General features: G+C 39.8%; 1 long non-coding RNA gene and 2 pseudogenes across 1 annotated transcript; 2 read left to right on the top strand and 1 right to left on the bottom strand.

Annotated features, from left to right (window-relative positions):
* Window positions 1–1686: 1686 nt before the first annotated feature.
* LOC123620002 (uncharacterized) lies at window positions 1687–7191 on the top strand. Its single transcript, XR_012500640.1, has 5 exons — window positions 1687–1815; window positions 2521–2603; window positions 3731–3815; window positions 6051–6214; window positions 6761–7191. It is a non-coding gene; the product is annotated as an uncharacterized LOC123620002 (long non-coding RNA).
* Window positions 2382–13590, bottom strand: LOC105077736 (nitric oxide-associated protein 1-like; annotated as a pseudogene).
* Window positions 13591–14096: 506 nt separating this feature from the next.
* LOC105077690 (non-histone chromosomal protein HMG-14 pseudogene) overlaps window positions 14097–17328 on the top strand; it is a 47735-nt pseudogene continuing 44503 nt past the window's right edge.

Here is a 17328-nt window from a genome sequence, read left to right as displayed (position 1 = left end):
AACTTACTTAAGGTTAGAAACCAACACAGTAAAAAAAAAACTTTCTTACTGCAAAATCCACTGTTGACCAGTTGGATAGACCAGCCCCGATCCTGGGCTGCATTAGGTTGGCCCAATGTGGAGTAAATTAATAGCAGATCCTAGTGGTGGTTCTCCACTGTCTATGCACAGAGAGTCTTCTTCGGTCTGAGGTACTGTAACCACCATTTACCTGGCTTTCTTGCCTGTTTTTGCTGAGAATCATGAAACATTAGGATTGAGAAATATCTAGTGTTATTCCCTCATTTTATAGATGAGAAAATTAAAACCCAAAGACATTAATATAACCAGGAAAACTAAAACTTACTTAGTAAATTGCACTATTTGAAACTCCTAGCAATATACCTTGGAACATTTTTAGATATGCTTCAGTCAAGCTTTATAAAACAAAGCCATTAAATTTTAGAGGTAAAAGAGTTTTAAGAATATAAATTATGAATGTTTAAAAACTGAATTTTTGCTAGTCAAGAGGCCAAAAAGCCTAAGGATAAGATAAGGAAGGAGAACTGATTTGCCTTCTAATATACATATTAATAAGTTATCAGAGTAGAGACAACATTCGTTTTTGGGTTCTGAATTTCTCCATAAATGCCAAGTTTACCTTATTTTCTTCATTTTAATCTAAAGATTTAGGTCTAAGCTCCAGTAAACAGAAGATAGAAATATAATGGCCACAATTTTAATTTGTAAAAATAATGGTATTTCTGTCCAAAATAAACAACTATATATCAACTACCAGTGAATTTTCCCTACTTAGGAGGCCACCGATTGTAGAGGGTGGGTATGGAAACTTCAGGGATATGTCTCAATTGTCGCAATGAGGGATGGGGCAGGAGAGTTGCTACTGGCATTTAGTGTCTAGGGATGAAGAATACTAGAAACTTACATGTAATTTATACACAAAGAACTACCTTCCCCAAGATACCAATAGTCTTCACCTTGAAACATGATGGAAGTGAGATCTACAAAGTTTTCACAAGTTGCATATGAAAATATTAACCCTTTATTCTAAGATGAGTGACTGAGTGAGGCCAGAGTGTACACAGTGACAGAGAACAAGGGACTGTCAAGCAGTTCATGCTAAACCTGAGTCTACAGGTTGCTTCTGGATCTGCATTTCAGGCCAGTTTACTTTATAAGCATTTATCTCAACAATGAGATCTGGGACTTGACTCATTAATTGTTCATTGTACCACGGTATAGTGCCACTGACTCAACTAGGAGTATCTAAATGAAAAGATTTGTGACTGATGTAACTTTTTTTTAACAATTTTTATTGATTTATAATCATTTTACAATGTTGTGTCAAATTCCAGTGTAGAGCACAATTTTCTGACTGACGTAACGTTATGCCATGTTTACAGGCAAATGTTGATAAAATGGTTAGTGTTCTGATACTTGGAGAATAGACTTCAGATTTCAGGAAGATGTAACTTGAATCCTTTTTTGTCTTAAGATTTTCAGGTACTTTTAGATTATGTAAGGTAAACTTCTAATTGTTCTCCATCATCTATTCGCCCCTTCTTAATAAAAATCTGAAATCCTCATTTCCCTCCACTCCCCTAGCTTCCCTGTGGGGCTTGTGGCCATGTAACTCTTGACCAATGGATGATGTCATGTCTGCAACTTCCAGCTTCCCCCTTCTTTTAAACAGGGGAGCTGTGTGCTCTTCATTCTCTTCTCCTCTTTCCACTTGCTGCAAAAGATGACAACTTGAGCAACCACCGTGGAGCCAGAGATGGAAGCCATGGAGTGCTCCCCCTGTTGGGTCCTGAGGTGACTTCATGAAGCAAAGCCACTTAATTCTATCTCATTTAAGCCAATGTATTTTGGAAAAACTGCTTTTCTGCCAATTCTTTCATATGCTAACTGCTAAGTTGCTCTCTCAACTAGACTCCAAATAAGAAATGCCATCTGGTCTCAGTTAAAAATAGTAGCAGAAGTACATCAAGAGTGAACCCTAATGTAAACTATGGACTTCGGTTGATAATAACGTGCCCATGTTGGTTCATCAATTGTACCAAGTATGCCACACTGATGAGGGATGTTGAGGGTAGGGGAGTATATATGTGTGGATGGGGTTCGCTATGTGCAAACTCTGTATTTTCTGCTCAATTTTGTTGTGAACCTGAAACTGATCTAAAAGAATAAAGTCTATTAAAAAATAATAATAGTAAAAAAAAAAAAAAAAAGTAGCGGGAGAAATCCGAATGTAGCAGAACTCCTTTTTAGAGTTCTGCTAGGTGTATTTGGGTCACAGACAAACACATATATGCACTATACAAAAAAGCAGCTTGTGTTTAGAAATTCAGTACTTTAAAGAGAGGCATCATCCAGAGTAGTTTAAAAAGGGGAAGGTGGGGGTTGCTTTATTACGGTGATATTTAACAAAATTCAACGTACGTAGTATGTTCTATATGGTTAATCTTCAATGTGAACAAGGTCAGCTTCGTATATTTATCTTCTTTTCTTTTTCTGCAGATTGTACACAAGGGAAGGAGGCTTCTTGGTTTTATAGGCCGTGCTTCTTGGGATGCACTCTCCTGTGATGTTGACGATATGTGGTAAGAGCGGGGGCCGGACCGTCAGTACTGTTCCTTGAGGTGTATAGCCTCAGAGGTGCAGTCTGTCTTTAAACTGAGGCGTTACTGTGACCCAGCCTATGCAGGCACAGGGCAGAGCACAAATGCTGTTTGCAACCACCTTACCAAAAACACCAAACACAGCTCAGAATGGAGACCCAAAGGAGGCTGCTGTTGTCTTTCACTCATTTTTTTTTTTAAAACATACAATGCATTTGTGAAAAGGTACAAATTTATTTTCAGAGTAGCTTGCATCTTATGAATAAACTACTATGTATTTCTTAAAATACTCTGCTATGTCATTTAAGGTACATTTGTATAAAAATGTACTATAAGTTAGTAAGGCTACTTTATTTTCCTTTTAAAAAGTGCTTGGTGTAAAATTACCTGCAGAGGAGAACTTGGTATCAGCCACTGCTTCAGATTCCCCAGGTCCTTCGTCTAATGTAATGTCTTCAGCAACAAGAGGAGGAAATCCTGCCATTCTTTCCATGAGGAGAAAATGAAGATATTTGGAAGTTCACATTAAACACCTCATAACTCTAAGTAAAGCACTGATAAGATAATTCTGGGAAGGTACCAAGAATAAAATCTTTTTAAACATTAAACTGTTTAACATTTAAACATTTCAAACACTCCCAGTGGGAGGATACAGCTCAGTGGTAATACGTGTGCTTAGCATGCATGCATGAGGTCCTGGGTTCAATCCCCAGTACCTATAGTTAAAAAAAAAAAAGAAAGAAAAGAAACCTAATTACCTCCTCCCCTCTCAAAATCAAAATCAAAAAACAAAAAACCCCAAACACTCCCAGTGTCAAGGCCCCCCCATGTGGGCATCCATCTGGTGGTAACTTCCAGATAACAGAATCTTCCTTTATTAGCTATTTTTACAGCTCTACAGACATAATATTGGGCAATTAAGGCAACACCCTTTCAAATACCTTAGCTCTTAAGGGCCTGGCTGGACTGAGATTAATCCCCACCTCATTACAAGTCAAGGGTCCATGTATAATGGATAAGATTCAGTTTCTATTTACAGGTGTTTCCATGGATTGGAAGTAACTGGATAATAATTTACCTATTTATTAACAGATCTCTCTGTTTTACAGTAAGGACACCAAGACAGATGTTACAATATGGCTTCTGCTCCCAAGTAGATCAGAAGCTGGAAATAACATGTAAACAAATTACAAGGTACAAAATGCAATGAGACATCTATTAAATACTATGGTTGTGGAGGAAGAAGTAATAAGTGTTTCAGTCAAGGAAAACATTGATGAAGAGCAGTATTTTGAAAAACAGGTTGAAGTTACTCAGTGGAAAGGTATTCTGGGTTAGAATCATGTACAGACACCAAGACTGAAAAGAAGATGAGTTCAGGGAACTGTAGTTTAATTTGTGGGGGTGTGTGTGCACACGTGTATTAGTTATGAGACTTCTCTCAGTACTGTGGAGCTACCAAGGAATTTTAAGTAGGAAAGAAGTAAGGATAAAAAAAGAATACTGTGACTTGTTTCGTATTTTGGAAAAATCTCCCTAGTTCAGGGCTTCTCAACCTCAATACTGTTGACATTTTTGGCTGAATAATTCTTTGTCAGGGGGAGGCTGTCCTGTGCATTGCACAAATTTTAGGAGCTTCTGCTCAGCATCCCTTAAATTATGAAACCAAAAGTGTCTCCAGGCTTTGCCAGATGGCCCCTTGGGCTAAGAGTCAACCCTGGTTGAGAACCACAGCTCTAGTGGGGTAGGGTAGGAGGAGGGCAGTAAAAACTGGAAGCTGAGAAAATAAGGATCAAAAACAGCCTAGTGTAAGCAGCTTGCTTAAAGTGCAAGGCTGGATTCAGGGATATTAGGAGGCAGGACAGACTTGGACTTAGGAGATGGGTAAGAAAACTAGGAGGCAAGAATGAGTTTCAGAGCAGCCCAAGAAACCATTTGTGCTTACACTGGGAGGGAGAGAAGCCTGGGATTCTTGTTTTGAGAAGTATCAGGGATGTCCATTTTGAAAACTACATAGATGCATGAGGGTAGACCACCACAGTGTTCATTTTTATGAGAGCCAAACAAATTAAGGCTGTTTCCTTTCCTAGAAATCTCAATCTGCATTTCAACTTGTATGTTATTGTTTTACCCAAAAAGAAAACAAATCTAACAGAACTAAGGTCTTTTAGTGTAGAAAAATGGACAGATCCTTTATTGCTCCTTACATTTATATGCTCACTACTCTGCAACTCCTGCATGTCTCTGGAGTATTAACTTTAGGGCAGTTATTTCAAAAGAGTTTTAATTTCACTCTGGCTTCCTTAGGAAATCCAGAGAGAAAGCAGCATTTACTCCTCAAGTCAGGTTGATTTTATCCTCATTGAAGGGTGTGTGTATATTTTGCATGTTGACTTATTTTTGGTTGCATGAGCATTAGTTAATGGTAAATCACCTCTGCACTGGATGCACCTGCTATTTTTGCAGTAAATACGTCCCATCATCATCATCCGAGATACTTACATAGCAGTTACAACAGTGCCCTGGAACTTAATCTTCTCCACAACCTTGTGACATAGGTACAAGGGACAGAGGTGAAGGAAACTTGCCTAAAGTCACACAGCTTTGTTAAGTGGTGGAGCAGAGCGGGATTTGAACCCAGTGGTTCCAATGATCTTAACTGTTATACACTAGCCAACAGTGTCTACAGCATGTCTGGTTAGAGCTGAACAGTCCCCACTCAGTCTATGGAGAACTTAGTAAGAACAATTTCAGTGGCACAGAAAGGGCCAAACACAGACTGCAGAGGATGGGATGTGAGGAGCAGGAATAAGCTAGATTGTGAAGAGAAGGAATGAGCAGAACACTGAGTTTTGTTTTGTTTTTTTAAAGGTCACAGAAGATTTTTTTTAATCATGTGAAATAACGTTTATTGCTACCAATTATATAATCAGTATGTTTCTTGAGGAAAATTTGGAAAATATTCATATACACGAAAATAAAAACTATCTCAAATCCTAGTAACCAGAGAGACTAATAGTTAACATTTCATTTAACAGATAACTGTATTTTAGATCAATTACAGTATTATGCAGACAAACTATTTATTTATGATATGTCAGTTTCAGGTGTACAGCAAAGTGATTCAGTTATACATATATATATATACTTTTTGGATTCTTTTCCATTATAGATTATTACAAGATATTGAATATAGTTTCCTGTGCTATACAGTAGGTCCTTGTTGTTTATCCATTTTAATATATAGTAAGTGTGTATCTGTTAATCCCAAATTCCTAATTTGTCCCTCCCCCCAGCCCTTTTCCCCTTTGGTAACCATAGTTTGTTTTCTCTGTCTATGAGTCTATTTGTGGTTTCTAAATGAGCTCATTTGTATCTTTTTTTTTTAAAATACATATAATGCAATCATACGATGCTTGTCTTTCTAAGACTGGAGAAATTTTAACGCACTACTCATGGGCTGAAGTTAGGAACAAGCAGAGCAGGAGAGAAGAGGTGCGAAACTCTGTGTCTGGGATTAAGAACCTGGGCGGAGAGCTTTTCCACCCCAACGATGGCTGCTCAATTTTGGCACTTCTGACGTCTTGCACCTGGTAAGTCTTGGCTGTGGGGGCTGTCCTGTGCACTGCAGGATGGTCAGCATCCTCTCTGGCTTCCCCCTCTAGATGCCAGCAGCACCCCAAGTTGTGAGAATACCTGTAACTTCTCTTCACTCAGCACTATCCAATACAACTTTCTCCAATGACGTGGCTGCTGGGCAGTTGAAAAGTGGCCACTACAACAGAAGAATTGAATTTTAAATTTTATTTACTTTTAATCAGTTTATTTAAATAGCCACATATGGATACCATACTGGATAGTGTCACCTAGAGAAAATCCAGCTCTGTCACTATTCCAGGATCAGTCCAATCCAACATCCCTTTTCTTGTAAGAGTCCACCTCACTTTATAGCCAAAATCCTCAAGGTGAACAAGGTCAGGGGAGAGCTAGCTGATGGTATAACAAAGTTGGTTCTGTCCAACAAAGGCTTTCTTAACAGGGCTGTGGGACTATCACAGGGGACGTTAACCTAACTGTGCAACTGTCAAAGCCTGTCCTCTCACCTTGAGTAATGTATGACCCGCCCGCTTCTGATACAGAGTATCTGCCTTGTCCAAGGAAGTAATGTGCACGGGAAGGAAGTCTGAAGCCACAGCTATAAACCAAGCTGACTGATTTCCCTTAAGAAAGGAAGAAAGAACTTATTTTAAACAATGGAAAACTTGTAAAATTAGTACATTACAAGGTACAATTTGAAAAAAATCAAACTCCCTTTTAAAATACTGATATGGCATTGTAAAATGACTATAACTCAATAAAAAAGTGTTTAAAAAAATACTGATATGGCAGCTGTAATAAAAGTAATGCCTAAAAAAAGGGGGGGGGGGCAAAATATGGCAGAAGCAGTGCATTTCATCTGTCCATCGAACTATGATTCCTTTAATAGGCTTCCTGATACTTAATAAAAACACAAAAACAAAAACAACCACAACAGCTTCTGTTATAAAAAGGAAAAGGAAATATTGTCTACTTTAACTGTCCCTGTATAAAGTTAGGTTTATAATATTAACATTCTATGAGCTCTAAGGGAATACATACAGGATTTAAGTGTGTAAGGCCAAATTTCCAACAAATTATAAACCCACACAAACCCAAGAAGTTGTTCTAGGCAATGGCCTGCAAATTACATTCAGTGCTGTTGGACATATCCATGTTTCATTTTCCTTTTTCTCCTCACTTTGGCAAAACAGGAATCAATTCTACAGATATTCTAAAATCCCTGAATGATGCTATGTAAATGAATACCAAACAAAAAAAATACATAAAAGTATACATAGCATGGGATATAAAAAGTGTAGAATTGAATTAATGCATATAAGCTCTGTACCTAAACTTGTGACCTCTGACTTCCATGTAAAACAATACCACAGGAGACAGAAAGTATCTTTTCTTAATGCCAAGGTGTATGGGGCACTCAACCTCCTATTGAAAATATAGGTTTTAATACCTAGTACTTTTTTTTCCCATTTCCTTTTCCTAAGTTTTTATTACAGATGTTTTCAAACACACACACACACACACACACACAAAAGAACAGTATATCAGCCCTACAAAGGGAAGACCTAGTTATCAACATCTTGCCAGTTTTGTTCATCTATCTGCTTCCTTAAAGTAAATCCCAATACTAAGTCATTTTTTAGTGGTACAGACTTTCCTCACCTGCAGAAAATCTATATGGCCTGTGGTACCCAAATATAGAACCATTCCTGGTTTAAGCACAAAAGTTCTTGGAACAATGGAGTGTGTTGGCAAAACAATATTTACTTCTTTTTCTGTTATGATTTAAAATCTGTAAAGCAAAGGGCAAATTTTTAAAAGAATTACTTTCAATGAACATATGATATATTGTGATTTACCTTTAAGATAAAAAGTGATGATAAAATATTCCAGATTTCACAATAAAGCAAAGTATATAATTCAGATTTTGCTGCACATGAAATTCATATATTCTTTCTGCTTAAATGAATCATTTTACAAATGGCTCTACTCTGTTTTACAACTTAATCTTGAATAATGGCAATATAACTTTATAGGAGTGTGAGACAGCAGCATCCCCCAAATTCTGTCAAATTTTGTGTGAACTGAAAGTACTGACGATTCAGTTGCAAGCTAGAAAACATGTTGTCTCCATCAAAGGCTTCTGGGGAGCAGCAGTTTTCAGCTAACAGTCAGGCAATGTCCTACATTCTATTCTAGTGGCAAGTATGCATGCATTAGGTGCAAAATGATCACCCCCTTCTATGAGCAAGTAAAGAGCTTGAAGAACCTTTTCTAAATTCCAGTCTTTGGTTTCCTTATTTCTCCCAAATACTCAGCACAAAAGAGAGAGAGAGAGAGAGAAAGTTATGAATCCTGCGGCTTCTAAGGATAAAGAGCTCCTAAAGAGACTAGAGAAAATAGAAAGGAAAGCTAGGCAGTACAAGATTCTGCTAAGATTTAAGGAATAAAAATCTGATTAAAAAATAGAGACAGTAAAAGCAAACAAACAGATAAACTTTTGAGCACTTGCTTCTCGCGAGAAAATAAAATTATTTTATTAATTAAAATTAAAGATTAAAAAATGTGTGATATTCAGTGAGGCTCACAAAAAATACATAAGGGGGCTGCAAGTAGTTTTTCTCAGTATTTATGTTTGACAAAGCATATTAAAAGCCACCTGCAGTAAAGAAACCTTTTAAGTCTTTTATACCAGAGACCCTAATAATTTGGTTCAGTTTGGGAAACACTGGTTGAAGGCATCAAATAAATAGATCAATAAACTGGCACTGAATCCTACTGCCTGAAAGAACTTTTATATCTAAAACCTTGCAGGTCTCACTGCTGGGTTCTTGCCTTTCTGACTAATTGACAAGAGAGTACACATGACCAAGTAACTGCTATCCCTGACCTGAGTCTAAAGGAAAGAATGAATTGGTGAAGTTAAAGTGATAGAACATTACTAGGAAGCAGTGCAGTTGCTCTGAAGTTCTGTATTGCTAAAGAAGAAAAGACTGGACACAAACAATTGTTGTAGAGGGCAAAGAAGGTTAAAAGACCTATATGGGGACACCAGATGGGATACAATTCGAAGAATGAAACTATAAGTGATTCTGATGGCAAAGGGAGGAAAAATTCTTAAGAATCTAATGTTGTTTCACAGAGCCATACACAGACAATTAGGTACATTAGAACCTGGTCAGTAACCAGATTCAGAGGAAGCTGATTAATGGATCTGTTGTAAGGCTGCGTCCTAAATGCACACTTGACTCAACTGATGACTTGGATGATGATCCAAACTGCAAATGAATAAAAGGTTGTGAGATTTAATGAGCATGTAGGATATAGGCTGAATTGAAGATAAAATCAAAGTTTCCCAGGAGATTCTGCAATTGGATTAAAAAGATGTGTAAAAACAAGATAGGTAGAACTAATCCTATTCCAAATTAGGCTCATCTGAGGCACTTATACAAGAAATTTAGTTGTTTATGTCATACTTTAAGAACAAAAACAAATTAGAAATCATTGTGACAAGGGGCCTGTGTTCATCACTAGCCTTTCAGAGAGAAGAGCTACAGGAAACGAAGACAAATTGTCTGGATTACATCAGCACAGTAAGTATTCCATCTTTGCTGGATGAACCAGTGAAAGAGAAGAAAAGAGTAGAATGAAGGAGAGAGAGGACATTATACTTTAAAATACTTCAAAGTCTGCCAAAGGAAAGAGGCATTACATTTGTTCTGTACAGCTTTGGGGAACAAGACAAGTGACAGGGAGACTGCTCAGCTCAACACAAAGAGCAGGTCAGAGACCAAAGGGGTGACCTTGGAAGGTGTGGTGACACTGCTTCAGCTGAATGTGTCATGCCTTACTTCAGTTCAAGCTGGGTGCACCTCTTGATGGATATGTTACAGAGGGAATTCAAGCATGAAACAGGTGACTGGATGCAGTGATACGATTTCTTTCAACCTCCAAAATCTAGGATTCTGTAAATGTCTCCCTCACTAAGGAAACCACAAAGATATAAGTAGGTTATCAGCAGTAAAGCCTACCAAATGGCATATAGAACTTGATGGCATATAGGTTTTCCTTGAACCCTGAGCTGTTTTAATTAGTGAAATCAGAATTTAGTTTAAAATGAAAGTATACCTCCTTTTCTGCCAATTAAGACAGACTTGCAACTGAAAGTTATTGTTTCTAAAAGACATCAAAAACATACACAATTTTCTTTTGTAATTCCAGGGGTGTCGTAAAACCAGTAGGCATCTTTCCCATCTTGTGGGGTTAATTCTACTCGTTTGGTGGATTTATCTCCAACCATAACAAGTTGGTTTCCCATGTCAGAGGCAAGTGAATCAGTATCAAACTCAAAGAAGCTTCATCCTTCTGAATACAAGAATGTTCTTTTAATTCTTCCTAGAATAATTTATATTGAAGCTAGTAGTCTCTCCTTTAAAGCTTTTGACTCAAGATATATAATTCTTATGTTTGCCTCAAACAAATTACTAAGTATGGAGTATGGAATGAGACTACAATGATACTTTATTTCCAAAGGCAGTGGGAGTCAGACTCTTTTAATGATTAAGTGTGTGGCTGGCTGTGCACATTGCTCAGGTTGGGGATGTAGGGGTGGGTAGTGTTGGAAATCAAACTGTTTTTAGTAAAGGAAGATGAAAAGAGGTACCAAGGAAAGGAGGGCAATCTACTTTAAAGCTGCAATAGATCAAAGACCTATACTGGTTTGCAAGGAGATGGCTAGTATCTTAGTGAAAATATTTCTACTGCTGACAGTGGCCAGATGAGCAGTTATTCATGTTTCCTTTCCTAATTTCTCCATGCATCTACTGTATCAATTTTCTCATCACAATGAACTCTGGGTTTCCAAACAGCCTTGCCTCTAAAGGACCTCTATGTTCCCAAATGACTAAGTAATTTCTTCCTCCAAAACTGGCTAGCCCAGAATATTAGCAGAGACCCAACAAGAGGTTTCCTATAGAAGGCGCTTACCTACTACATAACCATGTTTTTTCAAGAGAGTAAGTTGATTTTGTTCCTGCCATTCTACCGCTTCAGTTGCATCTTGTTAAAGCCTTCTTTGCCTTTGAAACATTCTGTAAGGAGTTGGATTACAAATAGGAAACTTGAGAAGGTTTTAATATAGCACTTGAAGCAGCAAAGAATAAATACGTTGTTATAAACATTGTATAAGAAAAGAGAATAAGGAGAGGAAACTTAACATTTAGGAGGAGCTACACTATCTTGGGTACTGTGGTTATTTCACTCAGCTTTCATGACAGCTCTCTACAAAATTATTCCTACTTTACAGACTAGGAAACAGGATCAGAGACTGGCTCACAGGCTTAATTAACTAGGAGTTGAATCCCAAATCTGTAGGCCTGATTTCTTTCTATTTTCCCCGTACTACTAACTGGTATTAAAGCACTTCTGCGTATAATTCAACCAAAGTCCGCTACAGGAAAAACAGCTTTTCAAAGTTAAGGACTGGTTTCAAAGGAACAAACGAAGTAGTTAGTTTTGCCAGCTGTTAAAGACAAACAGGGTTATAGAAGAACCCATTTTACAATTACTATAGATGTGTCTTAAAGTCACAAAGTTGACATTTCTTCTCAACAAAGCCACACATCACATTGCCTTAGTGAATTATTCCAATGTTAAATCTGTTTAGTATTCTTATGAGTAAACTGAAGCCATAAGGGGTAAGACTGAGGGGTGGACAGAGGCTTAGAAAGTAAATGAAGGACTTTCTGGAGAAACATGCAAAGAACTAAAGCTACAAGGGAAACCTCCAAGAGAGCAGGAACTTCCTGTGTCCCCTGGTTCATCTATACAGCCAGAACAGTGACTGGAACGTAGAAGGACTCAATTATTTCTATTGGAAAGTTACCACAACAAATACTGAATTTCCAAGCACTAAACTGCCACGAAAGAGAGATGTGACCAAAGTAGTTTTTCCTTTAAAAGGAAAGACTTCTGCTAGCCTCTAGTGGACATTAAGGAAGGATACAGTACTACGTGCCTGAACCATAATGAGACTTCCACCTCAGAAAACAAAGGGGATGAGAGTCCTAAAACTCACCAGGCCAAGGGGAATCGGTAGCCCTGTCGATAGCCTCAGCACCCTTGGCGATGCAGTAATCGGACTCCAGGAGCGTGTTGAAGAGAGTGGTCTTGCTAGCGTTGTTGGCGCCAACCAAGCAGGCGGCGCCGCGGTAGCGCCAGGAGCGCTGGAGCACGGAGATCAATTCTTCGACTCCATAGCCAGTCTTGGCGCTGATGAGCCGCATGTCCCTGAGCACTGTGCGGGACTTTGGTCGAAGGATTCACATTATTCGCCGCGTCCCGAGGCCGGTCCCTGCTCGGGTGTTGTGGCCCTCGGTAGCCAGGGGGCGGCAGGATCCCGGCGCGGGCACAGTCGTCCCACAGTCGCTCCTGGAGCCGTTGCCGGTAACCAGCAGTATCCTGGGGCAGGAGGTCCACCTTGTTTCCTAGCACGATCAGCTGCTTGGGGCCCACCAACGCGGGCAGGTGAGGCAGCAGGTTGTCCGGCAGATCGAGGAGGTCCACCATGTAGAGTACCAGGGAGGGCTCGGCCCGCCGCAGCGCGGCGCTCACCAGCTCCAGGTACCGCTCGCGGCTCATCTGCAGACGCAGGGCGCGCCGGTGATGAATCAGCCGCCAGCAGCGCTGGCACACCTTCCGCTCCAGTCCGCGGTCTGCCTGTGCAGCTCCTCCACGAAACCTGAACAGTTCAGGAGGCTGAGCTGCACCGTCGAGTCCGGATGCCCCACGACCAGGTGCACTTAACGTCTGCTGTCCCTGCTCCTCCTGCCCTGTTGCATCTGTCGCTCCTTCTCCTCCTGCTGCTGCTGCAGCTTCCGCAGCTGGTCTTGGAGGCTCAGTGCGGGAGCCGGCTCCGGGACGTACTCGGGGAACAGAAAATGCTTCTCCATGTCAGCCCTTCCTTCGTAACCCCCAGTCGCTGTCGGGCCACGGGGAGGCCCACGACCCAGATCCGATGGGTGCTGGGAGCAGCCGTCCGCGCATCTTCTCTCGTGAGCTTCTCCGGGAGTTCATGGGGCTTTACTATGAGAGCGGATCGCCGCAGGACCCTGCAGAACAGCCTAGGAGTGAGATGCTCGGGAAGCATGAGAAACGCGAAAGCGGGCAAAGGGGTGGAGCCACCTGTTCGCACGCGCACTGAGGCCCCAGAGTCGCGTTAATTACTGGAGGAAAGCTCGGGACAACCTGAGAGCAGTCATTTGTCAGTTGGCTCACTAGCGCTCCTCCTCCTAAAGCTAATGTCGTGAGTTCTCGCGATGAGAGCTCCGTGGCCTGGAAATCCACTTAACATGGAGGTAAAAGTACTAGGGACTTAGAGACTGAGCTGGGTTAGACAATTAGACTAGTTAATGAGAGTGTGTTTACTTTCAGGCTTCTTTAACGCGCCGCAGCTTACCCTACCTGCCGTTAAGAAATCACACTTTTAAAAGCTTTGCGTTTTTTAGTTTTTGGAGCTGGAAAAAAATTGAACATCGAATATCCCAGACACATGGCCATGGTTAAAACCATGACCATTAATATATTTATTTGGCTTTTTTTCATGGCCACAATTAAAATCTATAATTAATACATCTTCTTGGCTTTTTTTTTTTTCAGGTGTTAATATTTCCCCAACAATATTAAAAGGCAGAACTCATTGGCTAGATCTGAGTCACAGAGTGTAGGCGTGGTCCTCGCGGTTAACCCCACGAGGCTTCAACCCACAAACTGCGCATGTGCCGACTCACCCTTCGCGAATTTAGCCCACCCTTGGCGCAGGCGCACACGATATATGGGCGTCTTTGAGGGCGGAGCTTCGCGTGGGACGCAGCGTATTCTGGGAACGCCGGAGACGGAAATTACTTCGCCACACTGGTCGTCGGACTCGCTTGAGCGCTTGTCTGTTTGTGATTTCTAGAGTTCGGAGCTGGTCAACTGTTTTCTAACCTGTATGACGCGGACGAGGGTAGGTGACCACTCAGAACTCTCCGCAGCGACCCATCTAAGGAGGGAGACGTGAGGAGCTGGACGAATTGAGGATTTGCGGCCTTTCCCCGAGCCCGTCGCACAAGTGTCCGCAGTCGTGTGTCCCCCATCCTCCAGACCGGGAACGAAGCTAGGATTTTGAGGGGTGGAGGGTACAGGGATCGTAGCATTTATGTTTCTCGTCACGGTGACTCTATTCCACTGTTCGCTGCTGGATAAATGTGACACTCCGCGTACTGAAATAGCGTGCAGAACCGTACGACAAATTGTGTTGTTTTGACTTTGTCTGAAACAAAGGACTCCTCGATTTTCCTTTAAACCAGAATTAGTGGATTTGTTGAATTTTTGAGCGTCAACCTGTACAAGGCATTGTGCTAGGCTCTGGAAATAAACCAGGGACAAATAATATAAAGTTGTTGAGGCGGGGGAGAGGGTTGGTCTAGTTTGGCATTCCTAAGTAAATTGTTTTAAAAGATGACCTTTACATTTCCTCTTTACACAAGGTGACACAGTTCTCAGATAGTATGTATTTTACTGAACAGAGCCAGTGTATCTTGTTTTTCTTTTTACATACAGAATCCTAGTCATGTATAGTGTATTTTCTTTATATGTTTTAATGCTCCCTCTTCCATTCTTCGCAGCTATTTCAGACTTCGTTTTCTTCTAGCTCCCAATCTCGTGGCCACCCCTCACATTTCTTCTTATTCCCTCAGCTGTTTCATGGAGATAATAGAAGCAAAAGCTTAAACTCCACTGCGTAAAATTCCGTCCCATTTTAATCTTGAGTCTGGAAATGTTCTGGCATCATTACATTCTCTTTTTCTTAACTCCTATCTCGGAAAGAAAGTTGAAAAAATTTTAGCTTCATGTTTCTGAGAAGGTAATAGGTTCTCATGGCTCACAAGCTAGAAAATGTAAAAATGTTAAGTGTAAGGTCTTATTCTTGTCCACCGTCTGTCCTGTGTGAGCCCTCTCCACAGAAGGTAACCACTGTTCTTAGATTCTTATCTTTCCAGGTGCTTTAAGCATTTTCAAGCAAGTATAAATAGCATTCTGTTTTCCCTCTTTTTACAGACAAAAAGTAACATTTATACTTTGTTGCACTTTTATTTTTTGCGTTACATATTTGTATCTATCCAGGAGATTTTCATATCAGTATATGGAGAGCATGTAAATTTTTTTTCACAGCTGCTAGTTTGTGTGGATATACCATAACTTAGAGTGTATCTTCTTGGTTGATATTTGGGTTACTTCCAGTCTTTTTCTGATTCAAACAATGCTGTAGTGAGTAATTTTGTACATGTTATTTTGTCTAATACAAGTATATCTGTAGGATAAGTTCCTAGGTATAAAATTGTCAGGTCAAATGATATGCAAATGTTACAGAAAATATTAATATTTTGCTCGATGGTGCCAATTGACCACCATAGTGATTGTGCTAATTGATATTATCATTAACTATATAATAATCCTGTGGGAAAGGAGTTAATGTTACCTCATTTATCAAGTCTGCTCCAGCATTGAGTCTCCATTCTACTCCTGCTTGTGTCCTTTGATATCATTATTAGATAGCCTCTCATTCGTTTTTAAACACTCCTTTTCAGCTGGATTCTTTCTCTGTGAAATAGATTTCTCTTTTCCTCAAGAAAATAAGTTGAATGCTTTGTTTCCCCCCCCCCCCCAATATTTTAGGAAATCAGAGACTTCTCGATTGATAAATCAGATGGACCTTTTTTAAACCTTCTCTAAACCCTGTAGTAGGCAACATTGTTGATGACTTCCTTGGGGAAACTCACAGGTTCCATCTGCCACATCAGTCTCATTTGATTCTTTTTATCTTTATGACTTTATCATTCTTTTCTGCTGTTTACATTAACTCGGGTTGATTTCATCCATTCTCCATGGCTTCAGTTACAGTCTGTATGTGGATGACTTCTGAGTACAGTTGGCCCTCCGTATCTGTGGGCTTTGCATGTGGAGATTCAACTAATCTTGGGTGGAAAATATTTGGAAAAAATTTCCAGAAAGTTCCAGAAAGGACAACTTGAATGTGCCTTGTGCTGACAACTGTTCATGCCTTGTTTTTTTTTTTTTTTTTTTTGCTCCCCTTTTTTGTACTTCACAGTATTGCCTTTTTTTTTTTTTTTTACAAGTTTAGATTTATGGCAATTCTGTGTTGAGCAGGTCTACTGATGTCATTTTATTAACAACATTTGTTTACTTCATGTCTCTCTCACATTTTGGTAATTCTCACAGTATTTCAAACTTTTTTCATTATTTGTTATGGTGATCTGTGATCAGTGATCTTTGATTTTACTGTGAGTCACTGAAGGCTCAGATGATGGTTAGCATTTTTTAGCAATAAAGTATTTTTAAATTAAGGTATGTACATTTTTTAAGATACAGTGTAGTGCACACTCAATAGACTATAGTGTAGTGGAAATATAACTTTTATGTGCTCTGGGAAGCCAAAAAATTCACGTAACTCAGGGTGGTCTGGAACTAAACCTGTATCTCCGAGGTACGCCTGTACAAAAGCATTTACGTTGTATTTACGACTACTGATGTAGCATTTACATTGCATTAGTTATCGTAAGTGATCTAGAAATGACTTAAACTATAAGGGAGAAAAGAATTTTTTTAAATTAAAAAAAATATATAAGGGAGAATGTATGTTGGTTATATGGAAATACTATGCTATATTACGTAAGAATTTGAGCGACCTCCAATTTGGGTATCCATTGGGCATCCTCGCACCAGTTCCATATGAATACCGAGGGACAGCTTTATTTCCAATCTAGACGTCTTGCATAGCTAAATGCCACTAGATAACTTCACTTAGATGTCTTCCTGGGTGCCTCAGCATTGTACTGCCCAAACAGTTGACTATTTTCCTTAACTCACTGCCCCTTCCAAAGCTGCTTCCTCCTGTGTTCTCCATCTTGGTGAATGGTATCACCCTCTTTTATTGAAGCCAGAAGCTTGGGCATCATTCTTGATTCCTCTTTTCTTGCCTTATGCCTAATGACTCAGCAAGCACTGAGGGTTCTGTCTCATAAATATAAAATCTATTCACTTCTCCATC

The sequence above is a fragment of the Camelus bactrianus genome, chromosome 2 (genome assembly GCF_048773025.1).
Source record: "Camelus bactrianus isolate YW-2024 breed Bactrian camel chromosome 2, ASM4877302v1, whole genome shotgun sequence".
Lineage (NCBI taxonomy): Eukaryota > Metazoa > Chordata > Mammalia > Artiodactyla > Camelidae > Camelus > Camelus bactrianus.
This window is presented reverse-complemented; position numbering and strand designations above follow the sequence as displayed.